The 19872-nt window shown below is 38.9% G+C and overlaps 1 pseudogene across 1 annotated transcript; it reads left to right on the forward strand.

Annotated features, from left to right (window-relative positions):
- Positions 1-11275: 11275 nt before the first annotated feature.
- On the forward strand, positions 11276-14825 carry LOC108524379 (ATP-binding cassette sub-family A member 10 pseudogene; annotated as a pseudogene). Its single transcript, XR_001884034.1, has one exon. The product of XR_001884034.1 is annotated as an ATP-binding cassette sub-family A member 10 pseudogene (transcript).
- The last annotated feature ends 5047 nt before the right edge of the window (positions 14826-19872 follow it).

A 19872-nucleotide genomic window follows, 5' to 3' on the forward strand; every position in this document is an offset into this window, starting at 1 on the left:
ATGCCGGGCACGGTGGCTCAAGCCTGTAATCCCAGCACTTTGGGAGGCCGAGACGGGCGGATCACGAGATCAGGAGATCAAGACTATCCTGGCTAACATGGTGAAACCTCGTCTCTACTAAAAAATACAAAAATCTAGCCGGGCGAGGTGGCGGGTGCCTGTAGTCCCAGCTACTCGGGAGGCTGAGGCAGGAGAATGGTGTAAACCCGGGAGGCGGAGCTTGCAGTGAGCTGAGATCCGGCCACTGCACTTCAGCCTGGGCAACAGAGTGAGACTCCGTTTCAAAAAAAATAAAAAAAGTAATTATATTGATGAGAAGCCAAATTAAAATTAAAAATGTGACAAAGACTTCAAATTCTTGTCACTTCCTAGTGTATGTAATTCCTACTGAAGAGCACATCTAGATACACAAAAGATGTGGCAGAACTTTTAACCAATGTTTAATATCTTTGCAGATGATAGTATTTATATGTGAGAATACTTGTACAAATAAAAATATACACTAGCTATTAATGTCTACTCTAAATTTATAGTTAACAAAAGCATTATGTAATTTCTGTTGAAAGACCTTTTATAAAATACAGGCTATTAAAGTGAAGAAAAATAGTCTTAAGACAGAGAATGCAAAGATAAAGAGGGCTCTAGTGCCTGTACTTGTATCCCAGAACTTACTGTATACATTTTGTATTAGAGGAAAACTCTGAAGCAGTTGCTCAAACTTTGTTCAACATCAGAGAATTTATATTGGAGAGAAGTATTACAACTGCAGTAAATGTAGAAAAACATCTGTTCAGAAGCTGAAGCTTAAGAAACACCAGAGGCCAGGCACAGTGGCTTACACCTGTATTCCTAATACTTTGGGAGCCAAGGAGGGTGGATCACTTGAGGTCGAGAGTTCCAGGACAGCCTGACCAACATGGAGAAACCCTGTCTACTAAAAATACAGAAATTAGCAGGGCGTGTTGGTCCATGGCTGTAATCCCAGCTACTTGGGAGGCTGAGACAGGATAATCGCTTGAACCCAGGAGGTGGAGGTTGCGGTGAGCCGAGATCATGCCATTGCACTCCAGCCTGGGTAAGAAGAGTGAAACTCTCAAAAAAAAAAAAGAAAAAGAAATACCAGAGAGTTTCTACTAGAACGTAATTTGTAGATGCAGTAAATGTGAAGAAATATTTAGGTTAAAATTAAGACTATGTAAACATCAGAGGATTTACAGCAGAAAGAACTAAGGAACTAATACTTCAGACTTTAAAATAAATCAGAGTATTGAGTATAACAGAAGTTGAACCTGTTAGAAAATTTCTTTGTATATAAGTTGAAAAGTAGGTTTTTGAAGAGATTATATTCAAAGTATATTTTTTCACTTAAAAGTATAAATTTTTTGAAAAGCAAATAATTCAACTCTAAAATTATGCTATTTCAACATTCTCATTTATGTGAAAGCATGTGATGAACTGTCGCTGCATTGGAGATATGGGAAATTCCTTTGCATTAGGTGGGCATTATTCATGAACTTACATGAAAGAGAAGAAAAATGAAAGATGCGTGAGGAAAATCTTAGCAGAGAGGCTTTTAGTTGTTGACTTACTGAGTGATGCATGAAGTAGGTGTTCAGAGTAATACTTTGCATTATAGTGAGAAAATCTGAATTTTAGTAGTAAATTGTTTTACCAATTGTACATTTATGTTATAAATGTAATAAAATGCATTAAATTTTGAAGATCATGTGTGAACTTAATTTTTTAAACAAAATTGTTATTGTGATAAAATTTTTGTGTGTTCAATGAAGCGTTTTATTATGCCACCAACTTTCACCTATCCCACCTTACTCAAGGGTGTACCTTAAAGATGGTAACAATGTACTATCTGGTAATATAGTTGAATGACATCTCTAGTCTCTTTTTCCAGTGGCTTTCAGCAGCAAATAAATTGAAAAATATTGTTGTTTCCATGTTACATTTTTATTCTTACTGAAGTTTAAAAGTTTTTGTGGGTACATAGTATATGTATATATTCATGGTGTATATGGGTTATTTTGATACAGGCATACAATATGTCATAATCACATCAGAGTAAATGAGTTATTCATCACCTCAAGCATTTATCCTTCATATTACACACAATCCAATTACACCGTTTAATTATTTTTAAATGTAAATTTTTTTTACGAAGGGTCATTTTATGATTGTAATAAATCATACATTCCTGAGACTTGAATGCTTTTCAGAAATGTTTCATATTTATCTTTGAACATGTGGGCATGTCCTGCAAACACAGCCTTTTAGTTTTAATTTGCATGGAGTTAAATATATAAATATTGTGTTCTAAAGATAAACTTTGGGCGTAAGGAAATTATGGAGCAAGCAATTGTGTTTGCATGAGACTTTGTACCTATTTTCCAAAGAAAATAGCAATATTGGAACAAAGAAGATTCTGTTAATACTGTGGATAGGTAATTTACCAGAAATCTACAAACCTAAAACATTTTGAAATCAAACCTATGTTTTCTTTTTATTTAATTACTGCACAATCTAATGGATCATTGTTGAGAATTGCCCCATGCCAACCAATTCTGTGATTATGTGGTCCTTATGCTAGAGCTATAATTTTCTCATTTTTTTGTTTTCACTTCATAAAGTATTTGAGCTTGTCAGAAATTAATCGTTTTTATAAAACTTAGTGCACAAAAATTTTTAGATGTAATGTCACAATATATTAAATAATCTTTAATTAGAACATTTCATTAATTGGATAACCTTATATAAGCTGTTTTCTTTAGTTATTGTTCCTTTCACTTTTTATAATTGATATTTATAAGTTTATTGGGCCAATTTTTTCAGGCAAGTAGTGGGAAAACAAGTATTGGGGATGTTTTGATAGATAATTGTAGTGAACAATCACAAAGTGCTGGGTGTGTAATAGATGCTCCATAACTGGCCATAAATATTCCTGGAGTTAGTTCGTAGCTCCAAGTAAAAGATTGAAAATATCTGTGGTGACGAAATGGCACTAATTGTGCATGTGGAGAGGACATCTGTTCCCAGGCTGCAAAACTGACTCATTCTGAATTTAAAGAGGATTTCTGTTTTTGTTTTCTATCTTTAGTTTTGTCATGTCTTCATGTGTTTATCCGCAGCTCTGTATGCCTCCTCAGAGGTCTTCTTTTCCTTTGTGTTATGGGTACAGTTTCCTCACTGTTCTCTTCATGCCATGTAATTTCACATGGACTTTCAAGGTTTCGATGAGAAGTTTATAATTTTTAATGTAAATTATTGTTTTTAACTGGGTTGAGATTATTTATAATTTATCAATGTAACATTCAGATCACTTAATTGAGATAAGAGTAATTCAGTGTCCACAGGTTAAGAGGATTAAGTCAGCGTTGTTTCTCTGTATTGGTAACAGAAACATTGTATGAGATTCTAACAAAATGTGTGTTAAACATGTTAGAATAGGTTTATAAGTGGGTTGCATATTGTAAGCACCATATGAAGAAACTCATCAGAATTTTGAAATCTCCTAAAATATATCTTAGAAATTATTTTTTGTGTGTTTTTTTTGGAGACAGAATCTTGCTCTGTCACCTAGGCTAACCTGCAGTGGCATGATCTCAGCTCACTGCAACCTCTGCCTCCCGGGTTCACGCCATTCACCTGCCTAAGCCTCCCAAGTAGCCGGGACTACAAGCGCCCACCCCCAAGCCCGGCTAATTTTTTGTATTTTTAGTAGAGACAGGGTTTCACTGTATTAACCAGGATGGTCTCAATCTCCCGACCTCATGGTCCGCCCACCTCAGCCTCCCAAAGTGCTGGGATTACAGCCGTGAGCCACCGCACCCGGCCCTCTTAAAATTTTTAAGAGACTTAATGCTAGGTGAAGAATTTTACATATAATTTTCTATGACATAGCAAAACTTTTTTTTTTTTTATGCTGAACCTTCTGAGTGTAAGAAAGTGTTGGAAAAATAGAATGATCTGTGTAGATTCAAGATTCAAAATCTGCAGTGATCTTTTTTGTTGAGATTCATGTTATCACCTTGAATTTGTTATGATTTTTTGTTTTAGTGGATGCAGTTCATGGAGTATAGTTTTCATTTTTAGTCACTTTATCCAAGTCCTTTGTTACCTTCTCTGGAAAATCAGATTATGGCAGCTATTGAATTCAAACGTTCATTAATCACATTAATGTAATTCAGCATATAAATAATAAATACCAGGCTGGGCGTGGTGGCTCAAGCCTGTAATCCCAGCACTTTGGGAGGCCGAGGCAGGCGGATCACAAGGTCAGGAGATCGAGACCATCCTGGCTAACATGGTGAAACCCCGTCTCTACTAAAAAATACAAAAAACTAGCCGGGCGAGGTGGCAGGCGCCTGTAGTCCCAGCTACTCGGGAGGCTGAGGCAGGAGAATGGCGTGAACCCGGGAGGCAGAACTTGCAGTGAGCTGAGATCTGGCCAGTGCACTCCAGCTTGGGTGACACAGCGAGACTCTGTCTCAAAAAAAAAATAAATAAAATAAGTAAATAAATAAATAATAAATACCATAACCCTGTATAGGTGTTAATTTTCACAGAAACTCAATGCATAGTTATTATTATTATCCTTATTTTACAGAGGAAGGAACAGAGACACAGAGAAAAATGACATGCTCACAACAGAAGAGCCAGTAGTAAAACAGGCAACTTTGACTTCAGAGATAACACTCTTAACTACTACAGTAAACACCCTCTTCAAACAGAAGATACATATTATCTTCAACACCCATTCTTAATAAAAAATTAACAAACATTGGGCTGGGCGTGGTGGTTTACGCCTGTAATCTCAGCACTTTGGGAGGCAAAGGCGGGGGGATCACAAGGTCAGGATATCAAGACCATCCTGGCTAACACAGGAAACTCTGTCTGTACTAAAAATACAAAAAAATTATCTGGGCGCCTGTAGTCGCAGCTACAGCTGGGCGCCTGGGTGCCTGTAGTCGCAGCTACTCGGGGACGCTGAGGCAGAAGAATGGCGTGAACCCTGAAGACAGTAAGCTGAGATTACACCATGCATTCCAGCCTGGGCAACAGAGCAAGACTCCGTCTCAAAAATAAAAAAAGATACATGTCTCTATATATGTGTAAATGTGCACATTATAATACAGAAAAGAGAAATACTTCAATTTAAACCATATAAACTCTAGAAATTGCTCTTTGATACTGACATGTACTTGGGAACAGCTTTCAACTGTGCTTCCCTACCCCTCCAGCAATTAATACAGCTTTTTTCTTTTACCTAAACCTGTAGCCAGCAAATGCTGTATTGTTATTACATACTATTTACGGCTGGGCGTGGTGGCTCACATCTGTAATCCCAGCACTTTGGGAGGCCAACACGAGTGGATCACAAGGTCAGATTGGGACCCTCCTGGCTAATGTGGTGAAATCCCGTCTCTACTAAAATACAAAAAAAAAAAAATTAGGCATGACAGCGTGCGCCTATAGTCCCCGCTGCTCCGGACGCTGAGGCAGGAGAATCGCTTGAACTGGGAGGCAGGGGTTGCAGTGAGCTGATATCGCGCCACTGCACTCCAGCCTGGGCGACAGAACAAGAATCCATCTCAAAAAAAAAAATTTTTTTTTTTAAATTTACTAGAAACATAATACACTATGATTTTATTACCTTTTAAAATACAGGTGTATTGAGTCACATAATTATTTCACTCTATATTAGTTTCCTTTGTGCCTGTTTTTCAGTTTTGCCTAAACGCTACCAATTATCTTACAGTTGCTCCCCAAATAGTTTGTTTATAAAACTTTTAATTAACTCTGGGAACCTCAGCTCAGCAGTCAAAACTCAGAGCCCTAGAACTAAGAAAGGACCAAAAAGTTACTATTAATATAGACTTCAAATATGCCTTTTAGTACTCCATGCATATGCAGCCATCTGGAAAGAGGATCTTTGACAGCAAAGGATACCCCTATTAAATCAGCAGGAAGTAGCCAGAAAGAGTCGTCCTCCAAAGCCCCCTAACAGTGGTTAGGGTGACTCCTCCACAGGGGTGAATGTTGTAGGAGTTATTAAGAAACTTATTTATATTATTTTTTTTTGAGATGGAGTCTCAGGCTAGAGTGCAGTGGCGTGGTCTCAGCTCACTGCAACCTCCGCCTCCCGGGTTCAAGCTATTCTCCTGCCTCAGCCTCCCTAGTAGCTGGGTCTAGAGGTGCGCACCACCACAGCCAGCTAATCTTTGTATTTTTTTTTTTTTTCTTTTGAGAGGGAGTCTTGTTCTGTCGCCCAGGCTGGAGTGCAGTGGCCGGATCTCAGCTCACTGCAAGCTCCGCTTCCCGGGTTCACGCCACTCTCCTGCCTCAGCCTCCCGAGTAGCTGGGACTATAGGCGCCTGCCACCTCGCCCGGCTAGTTTTTTGTATTTTTTAGTAGAGACGGGGTTTCACCATGTTAGCCAGGATGGTCTCGATCTCCTGACCTCGTGATCCGCCCTTCTCGGCCTCCCAAAGTGCTGGGATTACAGGCTTGAGCCACCGCGCCTGGCCAATTTTTGTATTTTTTTTAGTAGAGACAGGGTTTCACCATGTTAGCCAGGATGGTCCCTAGGGCTTTTGCCACTGCTTGGTTAGTTTGTAAAATAAAATATGGATCATTGTTACTTTGTGAAGACCATGGAAACCCAAAGAGATAATTTCTTCCAGAATGATCTTGGCAAGTACCTGAATCTTACCTTTTCTAGTATGAGAGGTTTCAACCCAGGCAAGTAAGGGCGTCCCCCAAAATCAGAAGGTATTTGTAGCCTAGGTAGGTTTCTTGTTGCTGAACTGGCTGAATTAAGGGGAGTGGCTTAGGCCTGGAGGATTATTATAGACACAGATGGACAGTTTACAAACTTGTCAGAGAGTTTTGGTTTTGTTTGTTTATAGCTGATAGAGATGGTCTCTCCCAAAGAGACAAGAATTATGGAGTGCCCTTTTTTGCTTTCTGCTGGAGGACCTGGAGAAAATTAAAAAACCTCTCAATTTACACAATCTTTCAGGTCCTAGGGTATACTCACATTTGATACCCCATTTCTTTTTCTCTTGAGCGTATTGCGGGGGAGCAGGTTGTTAGGCAAATTGGTGATAAGGGCCATAAGGAGTTCCCCAGAAAGGGTGGTGCCCCAGCTGCTTGGCCAACCTGCCTGTTTCTCTAGGTAATCTCATCTTGGCATTTCTGGTAGCCCCAGCAATGATCCACCTGCCTCAGCCTCCCAAAGTGCTGGGATTACAGGCTGGGATAATGAGCCACCATGCCCGGCCATGCTCCACAGTCTTAAGAGTGTCCACAGCTGAATATTGTCATACACAATTATAATGTAAAATGAATACATCCTTGTCTGCGAGCTCAGACAAAAAGTGCTCTGCTCTTTCCTGTTTAGGATGGTATCAGTCATGGATTTGTCATACATGGCCTTTATTGTGTTGAGGTACATACCATCTATACCTAATTTGTTTAGTTTCTTAAACCACAGAGGCATGTTGAATTTTGCCAAATACTCCTGCATACACAATAAAAAGAAAGATGTCTAGATGTCTAGCAGCAAACTTAATTAAAAAGGTAAACACTCTCTACACTGAGAATTATATAACATTGATAAAAAACTGAAAAAGACATGAAAAATTGATATTTTTTGCTCATGAATTGAAATAATATAAAAGTGGCTATACTACCCAAGGTGATCTACAGGTTCAATGCAATCTCTATCAAAATGCAAATGACTCTTTTCATAGAAATGGAAAAAACAAGCTTAAAATTTATAGGGAACTACCAAAGACCCATGAACGGCACAAGTAATCCTGAGCAAAAAGAACAAAGCTAGGAACATCACACTTCCTGGCTCCAAAACATACTATAAAGCTATAATGAGCAAAACAGGATGATACTGACATAAAAACAGATAAACAGGTCAAAGTATCCAGTTGAGCCCAGTAATAAATTCATGAACCTAGAGCCAAGTGATTTTCAACAAAGATGTCCAGAACACACAGCTGGAAAAAGACAGTCTTTTCAATAAATGGTGCTAGAAAAATTGATTATCTACATGATAATTAAAAAAATGAACCTAGGCCCCTACCTCTTACAACATAAACTCAATCACAAATAAAGCTTTAAATAGGAAACCCAAAGCTGTAACGGTATTTGAAGTAAACATAGAGGAATACTTTACTACATATTGCAGAACGAAGAATTTTTAAGACCTCAAAAGACACACAAAAATACGCAAATGGGATTACAACAAACTAAGACTATTTTGGACAGCAAAGAAAACAGAGTGGAGATAATCTATAAAATGAAAGAAAATATTTGCAAAATATAGATATGACAAGATAAACTTACCGAATATATAACAAACTTAACAAACATATATAATACATAATTTGAAAATAGGCAAGAGACCTTAAGATACATTTTTCTTTTTTTTTTTTTTTTTTTGAGACGGAGTCTTGCTCTTGTCACCCAGGCTGGAGTGCAGTGGCCGGATCTCAGCTCACTGCCAGCTCCGCCTCCCGGGTTTATGCCATTCTCCTGCCTCAGCCTCCCGAGTAGCTGGGACTACAGGCGCCCGCCACCTCGCCCGGCTAGTTTTTTGTATTTTTTTAGTAGAGACGGGGTTTCACGGTGTTAGCCAGGATGGTCTCGATCTCCTGACCTCGTGATCCGCCCGTCTCGGCCTCCCAAAGTGCTGGGATTACAGGCTTGAGCCACCGCGCCCGGCAAGATACATTTTTCTTTTTCTTTTTTTTTTTGAGATGGGGTCTCACTCTGTCACCCAGGTTGGAGTTCAGTGGCCCGATCTCAGCTCGCTGCAACCTCCGCCTCCCGGGCTCATGCAATTCTTCCACCTCATCGTCCTGAGTAGCTGGGATTATGGGTGTGTGCCACCACACCCGGCTAATTTTTGTATTTTTAGTAGAGATGGGGTTTCACCATGTTGGCTAGACTGGTCTCAAACTCCTGACCTCAGGTGATCCACCCGCCTCAGCCTCCCAAACCACTGCACCCAGCTAAGATACATTTTTCAAAAGAATAAATACAAATGACCAAAAAGAATATGCAAAGATGCTCAGCATCACTATCAGAGATATGCAAATCAAAGCCACAACAAGATGTGACTTCACTGCAGTTAAAATAACTGTAATTAGAAAGACAAAAAAATTATGAGAAGGTATAGAAAAGTTAACATATTCAGCTGGTAAGACTAAGTTAGTACAGCCATTATAGAAAAAAAAAGTATCACAAGGTGACATATATTTAAACAACATTGTAATTTAAGATAGCTCTTTTGATTCTAAGACAATAAACATTTATGACCATGCAAGAAAAAATTCAAATTGCTGGATCATATGTTACGGAAAGAAACAAGATACACTGAGACAAATACCACATGATCTTACACATATGTGGAATCTAATTAAAACAGATGGTGAAGACTTCATGCAACTGGTCTTAGCAATCACTTTTTGGATATAACATCAAAGGCTTGGGAAATAAAAATACGGACATACACGTACTACTACATCACTGTATCCAAACTATTCCAAGAACATTTAAAGCAGGACTTTAGGCCGGGCGTGCTGGCTCACGCCTGTAATCCCAGCACTTTGGGAGGCCGAGGTGGGCGGATCATGATGTCAGACCATCCTGGCTAACACCGTGAAACCTCGTCTCTACTAAAATACAAAAGGAAAAAAGAAAAAAAAAAAAAGCTCGGTGTGGTGGTAGGTGCCTGTAGTTCCAGCTACCGGGAGGCTAAGGCAGGAGAATGGCATAAACCCAGGAGGCAGAGGTTGCAGTGAGCCGAGATCGTGCCACTGCACTCCAGCCTGGGTAACAGAGCAAGTCTCCCATCTAAAAANCGTACTACTACATCACTGTATCCAAACTATTCCAAGAACATTTAAAGCAGGACTTTAGGCCGGGCGTGCTGGCTCACGCCTGTAATCCCAGCACTTTGGGAGGCCGAGGTGGGCGGATCATGATGTCAGACCATCCTGGCTAACACCGTGAAACCTCGTCTCTACTAAAAATACAAAAGGAAAAAAGAAAAAAAAAAAAAGCTCGGTGTGGTGGTAGGTGCCTGTAGTTCCAGCTACCGGGAGGCTAAGGCAGGAGAATGGCATAAACCCAGGAGGCAGAGGTTGCAGTGAGCCGAGATCGTGCCACTGCACTCCAGCCTGGGTAACAGAGCAAGACTCCCATCTAAAAAAAAAAAAAAAAAAAAAGGACTTGCAGGACTTTAAATAGGCATTTACACATGCATGTTCTTCATTATTATTTACAAAAGATGATTCCTGGAAAGAATACAAATATTCCTTTAGAGATCAGTATCAAATTTTAAAAATGTGACATATACATATAATAGAATATTATTTCATTTTAAAACAAATGAAAACAAGAATATGTTACATATAATAGTCAAAAAGAAACAGACATTATATAATTACACTGATAAGAATATGGAAACCAGTCAAAATTATAGAAACAGTAAGTAAAATGGTATTCTTCAGGAGCTGAAGAAAAAGGAAAAAAGGGCAGTTTATTGTTTATAAGGTACTTTTCTAAGATAAAATTAGAGATCCATTGCAAAATAAAGTAAACGTACTTAATACCACTAGACTGTACACTTGAAAATATTTAAGATGGCAGTTACACGTTTTTCATCAACTAAATATGTACATCTATCTAAAAGGTTACAGTCTTTAAAATCACCTTCAAATAAGAAGTGTTTCTCTCACAGAGCAACATAATCAAACATAAATAGATGGTAATTTTATACTGTTTCTTTGACTACTCACCTACACAAGAAAACAACGATGAACACACAAATAAAAAATGTATGAACACCTAGGGCAATATTTATATAGGCAAATACCACATAGATAACTTTCTTGCCAAGATAAATGTCTGATTTATATATATATTTTTTAATTTGCTCCAATTGAAACCCCATGACATTTATGTGAATTAAATACCACGTGGTCATAAAAGGTTAAAATTACCAGACAAATATGAAGACTAGGCCAGGCACAGTGGCTGATACCTGTAATCCCAGCACTTTGGGAGGCCAAGGCAGGTGGATCACCTGAGGTTGGGACTTCGAGACCAGACTGACCAATATGGAGAAACCCTGGCTCTACTAAAAATTCAAAAAATTGGCCAGGCGTGGTGGCGCATGCCTGTAATCCCAGCTACTCAGGAGGCTGAAGTAGCAGAATTGCCTCCCTATGAGGCAGAGGTTGTGGTGAGCCAAAATCGTGCCATTGCCCTCCAGCCTGGGCAACAAGAGCGAAACTCTGTCTCAAAATAAAAAAATAAAATAAAATAAAATATGAAGATGAAAAACCACTAAAATGGAGTTGAAAACCAGAATAAAAAATTCTGACCTACAAAATATTGAATCTAATATAGATGTATCAAAGACAATCTTATAAATAACTACAGTTTTCAACTGTGACTGTGTACTTACGAAGAGCTGACATTTTGAATCTTTGGCATTCAAAGACAGCAGTAAAAGAAAACTCAATAATTAATGAAATGCTCTGATGAGAATGAGGCATTTCAATACATTTATTCTACAATTGGAAAATTTGAGCATTTTATTTCAGACATTTTGAATTCAAAATAAAAAATATTTGACATAGAATATATCAGAAAGTAAAATATACAAGGGGAATGACACAGCAAGATGGCAGAATAGGAGGTTCTCTACCCACAACTTCTACGGTTATTAAAAAATGTGGCAAGAAAATGGCTTCACTGGGGGCTGAGAGTGCCCACAGGGTTCTTCCCACTGCTTCCTCTACCCCTATATTTCGCTTGGTTTTCTATTCATCTTTGCTCCAGGATCAAATATTGAAGACTCCGTGCATTCACTGAAGCATCAGAATATAGTTTTGGAAATGGATGACTTCAGAAACAGAAATAGCTCAGATGATCATTCCTACAATGGAGGCATCATAGTATCTGGTGACCAGGATTAGATTTTCAGTTGCATGTAATACCAAGAAATTGAATTGTTTTCCTGTTCTTATGGGAATTGTTACCAAAGCCCTTATTGAAATTTTTAACTTCACGGAGCTTATTCAAATGAAGAGCACCTCATTTTCTCGTGATGACATAGTGCTGGAACTTGGTTTTATAGATGGGTCCATATTTTTGTTGTTGATCACAAACTGCATTTCTCCTTATATCAGCATCAGTATCAGTGATTATAAAAAAAATGAAGTTGAATCCCAGTTATGGATTTCAGCCTCTGGCCTTCAGGATACTGGTGTGTACAGGCTCTGGTGGACATTCCATTATACTCCTTGATTCTCCTTTCAATACATTTAATTTACTACTTTGCATTTCTGGGATTCCAGCTTCCATGGGAACTCATGTTTGTTTTGGCGGTATGCATAATTCGTTGTGCGGCTTCTCTTATATTCCTCACGTATGTGCTTTCATTCATCTTTTGCAAGTGGTGAAAAAATAATGGCTTTTGGCTTTTTTATTATCTTAATATGTGTATTCACAATTCTGGTATCAACTAAGTATGAAAAACCCAACTTAATTTTGTGCATGATTTTCATACCTTCCTTCACTTTGCTGGGATATGTCATGTTATTGATCCAGCTCAGCTTTATGTATATGAGAAACTTGGACAGTCTGGACAATAGAATAAATGAAGTCAATAAAACCATTCTTTTAGCAATCTTAATACCATACCTTCAGAGTGTTATTTTCCTTTTGTCATAAGGTGTCTGGACATGAAGTATGGAATTGAAATAATGAATAAAGACCCAGTTTTCAGAATCTCTCCACGACGTAGAGAAACTCATCCCAATCCAGAAGAGCCTGAAGAAGAAGAAGATGTTCAAGCTGAAAGAGTCCAAGCAGCAAATGCACTCACTACTCCAAACTTGGAGGAGGAGCCAGTCATAACTGCAAGCTGTTTACACAAGGAATATTATGAGGCAAAGAAAAGTTGCTTTTCAACAAGAAAGAAGAAAATAGCCATCAGAAATGTTTCCTTTTGCGTTAAAAAGGTGAAGTTTTGGGATTAGTAGGACACAGTGAATCTGGTAAAAGTACTTCCATTAAAATGACAACTGGGTTCACAAAGCCAACTGCAGAAGCGGTGGTGTTACAAGGCAACAGAGCATCAGTAAAGCAACAGCGTGACAACAGCCTCAAGTTCTTGGGGTACTGCCCTCAGGAGAACTCACTGTGGCCCAAGCTTACAATGAAAGAGCACCTGGAGTTGTATGCAGCTGTGAAAGGACTGCGCAAAGAATATGCTGCTCTTAGTATTTCATGATTGGTGGAAGCTCTTAAGCTCCAGGAGCAACCTAAGGCTCCCGTGAAAACTCGATCAGAGAGATAAAAGAGAAAGCTATGCTTTGTGCTAAGCATCCTGGGGAACCCATCAGTGGTGCTTCTAGACGAGCTGTTCACCAGGATGGACCCTGAGGGGCAGCAGCAAATGTGGCAGATACTTCAGGCTACCGTTAAAAACAAGGAGAGGGGCGCCCTCTTGACCACCGATTACATGTCAGAGGCAAAGGCTGTGTGTGACCGTGTGGCCATCATGGTGTCAGGAACGCTAAGTTGTATTGGTTCCATTCAACATCTGAAAAACAAGTTTGGTAAAGATTTTTACTAGAAATAAAAAAATGAAAGAGCATACTCAGGTGGAAGCTCTCCACACACAGATTTTGAAGCTTTTCCCACAGGCTGCTCGGCAGGAAAGACATTCCTCTTTTTTAATGGCGTATTAGTTACCTGTGGAGGATGTCCACCCTCTGTCTCAGGCCTTTTTCAAAGTAGAGGCAGTGAAACAGACCCTCAATATGGAGGAATACAGCCTCTCTCAGGGTACCTTGGAGCAGGTATTCTTAGAACTCCATAAAGAGCAGGCGCTGGGAAATGTTGATGATAGAAGTACAACAGTTTGATGGAAACTTCTCCCACAGGAAGACTCTTAAAACGAAGAACCTCCTAACATTCAATTTCAAGTCCTACGACATTGTTAGTTTCCATGATTCTACAAGAACGTTTCCTTTTACTTCAGTTAACAACAACAACAAAAAATTCAGTAGTTTAAACATTCAATAATGATTAAAGTTTTCATTTTTAAAAATTTTAGAAGGAAGGAAACAAGGAAATACAGGGAAAAGTAGTAGACAAAATTAACAAAATCAGACATGTTATTCATCCCCAACATGGGTCTATTTTGTGCTTAAAATAATTTTAAAATCATATAATATTAGGTTGGTTTTTGGTTATTATCAATAAAGCTAACACTGAGCACATTTTACAAATAAAAAAATTTTTTAGCCTAAATTTCAAATGTATCAGCTATTTTTAAACATCAGTTACTCAGATTATAATTTAATGTGACACTGACTATAAGAAGATCTGATGAAATGGCACAACATAACATTTAATTATAATGACATATTCTGATTATAAAATAAATACATGTGAATATTAGTACATATTGAAATTATATGGAAGAAGATAACCATAATGTGTAAGAAAGTACCACAGTTAATATTTTATTTAGCCAACTTATATTCAATGTATTTTTTTATGGATCCGTTTTCAAAGGTAATATCAGTAGGCACAGTCATTTTCTACATGTTTTCACCTCACAATTCATGAACATTTCCCAGGTCATTATAACACTTTTGTGTTATATAATTGCTGCATTAATGTTATAGCTGTATTGATGTAATACCAGAGTTGTTATATTTGGGTTATATGCAAATGTATTTCTTAGAAATTAAACTTTGATAGACTTAAAAAAATGTGGCAAGCCAGGTAGGGTGGCTCACGCCTGTGTTCACAGCACTTTGGGAGGCTGAGGTGGTGGAACACCTGAGGTCAGGAGTTGGAGAACAGCTTAGCCAATATGGTGAAACTCCATCAACACTAAAAATACAAAAATTGGCTAGGCATGGTGGTGGGCACCTGTAATCCCAGTTATTTGAGAGGCTGAGGCAGGGGAATTGCTTGAGCCTGGGAGGCGGAGGTTGCAATGAGCTAAGATGGCGCCACTGCACACCAGCCTGGGTGACAAGAGTGAGATTCCATCTCAAAAAAAAGGAGCAGTTATGCCCTGGCAAAAGAAACTTTATGGGAACTTTGGAATCCATGTCAAACGGTGTAAACCCAAGACTGAGAAGGGCTGTATTGAGAGGGCATGACCTTGCTTGAGTGGCATGCTTGCCCATCACAGTCCCAGCTACAAAATAAAATATGACTAATTCTCACTGTAAATACAGCTGTAGGCCATTTGTTTTGTTTATGCCACTAGCACCATCTGCCAAGACACCAAGTGTCCTGTGTCTCAGGTGAAAGGACTTTAGAGGTTGATCCTCTCTGTGATCTCTGAATTAGCCCCTTGCACACATCTATCATGGTGTGGAAGAAATCCTGCACATGCAGGAACCCACAGACAGAAACATCCATCTGTGCCCCTGGATGTAGGCTTGCCAACATTTATTTAATGGTGGATCTTGACGTGGCACTATACCCTGGCTCCAAGTCCATAAACCCAAAGTCCAGAAACAGTTTTTCCTAACCTGGGACCTGCCAAAAAGCACACCTATATGTGCCCCTCTAGGCATGCTGGCTGACTTCATTCCCACTGTGAATCTTAAAACCTACCTCCAGTCCCTGTCAGCTCAAGTCTGGGAAGAGTCCTGTTCACCCAGGAACCTAGAGGGAGAAATGCCATGAACCTGGAAACAAGCCTGAAGACTTTGGTCTCAGCTGTGTACGCTGAAGCAGCCCTGTGAATCAGTTTCACACCCTCTCAGCTGTGATCAAGGGTCAGTACTGCTCATCTAGGAACCTGTCCAATGACGGGGTTAGAGGATTTCCAAAAACCCAGCAAGAGCCACACAGCAGAAGCCACACCTGCTCACATGGATTCTATCAGCTCTGTCATCTGCATATATAACTGGAGACTTTTTTTTCCCCAGCACCAGTCTTATTGATCAAGATCCTGAAGAAAGTTCCGTCTTCCCAGAAAATAGAATCCACAACGGTCTGATGCCCTAATAACAGGTCTGCCAAGCATGAACTTCACTGTGATCCGGATCCAATGCACCTTACTGCAATCTCATCAGCACAGAGATCCAATAGGAGAAAATGTTTACCTCCCCAAACTAATCTATAATGACTGAAAGAGATATTTACTCCTTCAGATACAGGGACATCAAAACAAGGTATAACAGATCATGAAGGATCAGGCAAACATAACATTACCAAAGGAAATTAAAAATGCTCCAGTAACCACTTACAATAAAACACAGATCTACAAAATGGCTAAGAATTCAAAATAATTATCTTAAAGAATCTCAATGAGATGCAAAAAGCCACACATTACTAAATTTTTTTACAACAATGTATGAATAAAATCACAATTGTAATAAAGAAAGAGCACCAGGAGGCCGGGCACGGTGGCTCAGGCCTGTAATCCCAGCACTTTGGGAGGCCGAGACAGGCAGATCACGAGGTCAGGAGATCGAGGACCATCCTGGCTAACCCGATGAAACCCGTCTCTACTAAACCATACCAAAAAAAACAGCCGGCGGCGGTGCGGGCACCTGTAGTCCCAGCTACTCGGGAGCTGAGGCAGGAGAATGGCGTAAACCTGGGAGTGCGGAGCTTGCAGTGAGCTGATGATCCGGCCACGGCACTCCAGCCTGGGCACAGAGCGAGACTCCGTCTCAAAAAAAAAAAACAAAAAAAAAGGGGCCGGGGCGCGGTGGCTCAGCCTGTATCCCAGCCTTTGGGAAGGCCGAGACGGCGGATCACGAGGTCAGAGATCGAGACCATCACTGGCTAACAATGGTGAAACCCCGTCTCTACTAAAAATACAAAAAACTAGCCGGGGCGAGGTGGCGGGTGCCTGTAGTCCCAGCCTACTTGGGAGGCGAGGCAGGATAACAAAATAAACAAAAAAAAGAATAGCGGGAACCCGGGAGGTGGAGCTTGCAGTGAGTCTGAGATCCGGCCACGATGCACTCCAGCCTGGGCGACAGAGCGAGATGCTGTCTCAAAAGAAAAAAAAAAAAAAAAGAAGAGCACCTATTAAAAGAGAACCAAACAGATATGCTGGAGCTGAAGTACACAATAGGAGATCTAAAATATTAAAGAGAAAGCTTTAACAGGAGACTTCGTTACACAGGGGGGTTAAAAAAAAAAAGCAAACATAAAAGTAAGTCATTTGAAAGTTTCTAATTAGAATTTTAAAAAAGAATGTAAGAGTGAATAAAGCATTTGGGCCCCATACTGCATAATAAACAGTAAGAATGTACATATTTTAGGAGGTTCATGAGAGAGAAAAAATTTTTTAAATTGTTTAAAGATATAATGTCTTAAATTTTCCCAATCTTGGAAGAAATATGGATATTAAATTAAAAGCTCAAAATGTCTATAGCAAGAAGAATCTAACAAAAGTTGTCCATAACACATTATAATTAAGCCAAAATTCAAAGACAAAGAGAGATTCTTAAAAGAAGCAAGAGAAAAGAGATTCTTCACATACAAGGGAACTCCTATAAGGTTATCAGCAGACTGCCCAACAAAAACCATGCAAGCCACATGGAAGTGAAACCATATATCTGAAGTGCAAATGAAGAGAGAAAAAGAAAAAACCTTGACAATTAAGAAGACTATCCCTGACAAAGCTGTTCTTTAGAAATGATGTATCAATCAAAATCTCAGATTTTAAAAAAGTTGAGGAAATTTTTCATCACTAGACCTGACTTACAAAAAAATGCTAATGAGAATTTTCAAGTTGTAATGGAATCCTAACTTACAACAAAATATAAATATTATTGAAAATCATATACACCTGGTCAAATTTAGAAGGCTATAAAACTGTAATTATGGTCAGAAATCACTTTTAATGCTCGTGTAAAAGCTACAAGAAAAAAATTATTAAATATAGCTTCAATAAATTGTTAATGGGTATACGATATAAAAAGATGTAGAGTGTGACATAAATACTGTGTTGAAGGGAGTAAGACTGTTTAATTTTTCAGTATATAGAAGCTAACTTTTGCTTGAGGCCAGGAGTTCAAAACCAGTCTGGTCAATATGGCAGGACCCTGTCTCTTAAATAAGTACATAACTAAAATTAAAGATTTCAGAAAGCTGTTTATTCTTTTTAAACAAGAAGCAGCTGGGCCTGATGGCTCATGCCTGTAATCCTAGCATTTTGGGAGGCCAAGGCAGGTGGACTGCTTGAGCCCAGGAGTTCAAGACCAGCCTAAGCAACATGGCAAAACCCTGTCTCTACAAAAAATAGTAAAAAAAAAAAAAATAGCCAGACATGGCAGCATGTTCTTGTAGTCCCAGCTACTTGGGAGGCTGAGATAGGAGGATTGCTTGGACCTGGGGAAGTTGAGTCTGCACTGAGCTATGAATGCACCACTGCACTACAGCCTGGGTAACAAAGCAAGAGCCTATCTGACCTGGGTAACAATGCCAGACCCTATCTGTACAAAACAAAAAGTTAATTTGTTATCTGAAGCTAGATTTTATAACTATGAGATGTTTTACATAAATTTCTTGGAAATTACCAAAAAAAAAAAAAAAAAAAAAAAAAAAAACTGTAGTGGGTAAATACAAAAGAAAGAGAAGGCATAAAACAACAAAAACAAACAAAAATTCAAGAAAACACCAGAGAAGACAGCATGAAAGAATTAAAAAACAAACTAAATGGTCAGAAAACAATAAGAAAATGGCAGTAATAGGGCCGGGCGTGGTGGCTCACTCCTGTAATCCCAGCACCTTGGGAGGCTGAGGCAGGCAGATCACGAGGTCAGGAGATTGAGACTATTGTGGCTAACATGGTGAAAACTCGTCTCTAGTAAAAATACCAAAAATCAGCCGGGTGTGGTGGCAGGTGCCTGTAGTCCCAGCTACTCGAGAGGCTGAGGCAGGAGAATTGCGTAAACTTGGGAGGCGGAAGTTGCAGTGAGTTGAGATCGGGCCACTGCACTCCAGCCTGGGCAAGAGTGAGACTCTGTCTCAAAAAAAAAAAAAAAAGAAAAAAGAAAAAAAGAAAAGAACAAAGAAAAGAAAATGGCAGTAATAAGTTCTTATCAATCAGTAATTCCTTTAAATATATAAAGATTTATTCAATAAAAACATTGCTATAGTGTGAGCATCCTCTCCAAAATTCATGTTAAGATTTAATTGCCATTGTGAGAAAATTAAGAAATGAGGTCCGTAATAAGTTATTAGGTCATGAGAGCTCCACTCTCATGAAAGGATTAGTATCAGTATTTCCACAGTGGATTAGTCATCATGAGAGTGGGTCTATTATAAAAGTGAGCTCTGGTGCACACCTTCCGTCATCCTTAAGCCTTTGGTCATGTTGTGATGTAGAAATGTGATTCTCATCAGATGGGAATGACATACTCTTGGACTTCTCTGCATCCAAGATTCTGAGCTAAGTAAACTTCTATTCTTTATAAATTACCTACTCTGGGATATTCTGTTATTGAAGCCAAAAATAAACAAAAATATCCATAGAATGTCTGAATAGATTTAAAAAATCGACAATATGCTGTGCAGAAGAGACTTACTTTAGATTTAAGGACATACATAGCTTAATGGTACAAGGATGAAAAAATATTCCATCCCAATAATAACTAAAAGAGTGTAGAAGTGGCTATATTTATATCAGACTACATAGACTTCTAGAAAAAATATGTCATGATAAAAGAACTTTATTATATAATGATGAGTCTAATTTGTCAAAAAATAATTAAATACATATATGTACCAAACCCTGGAACACATAAATATATTAACACATATTAAGAAAAGTGG

The sequence above is a fragment of the Rhinopithecus bieti genome, unplaced genomic scaffold (genome assembly GCF_001698545.2).
Source record: "Rhinopithecus bieti isolate Rb0 unplaced genomic scaffold, ASM169854v2 scaffold_79532, whole genome shotgun sequence".
NCBI lineage: Eukaryota > Metazoa > Chordata > Mammalia > Primates > Cercopithecidae > Rhinopithecus > Rhinopithecus bieti.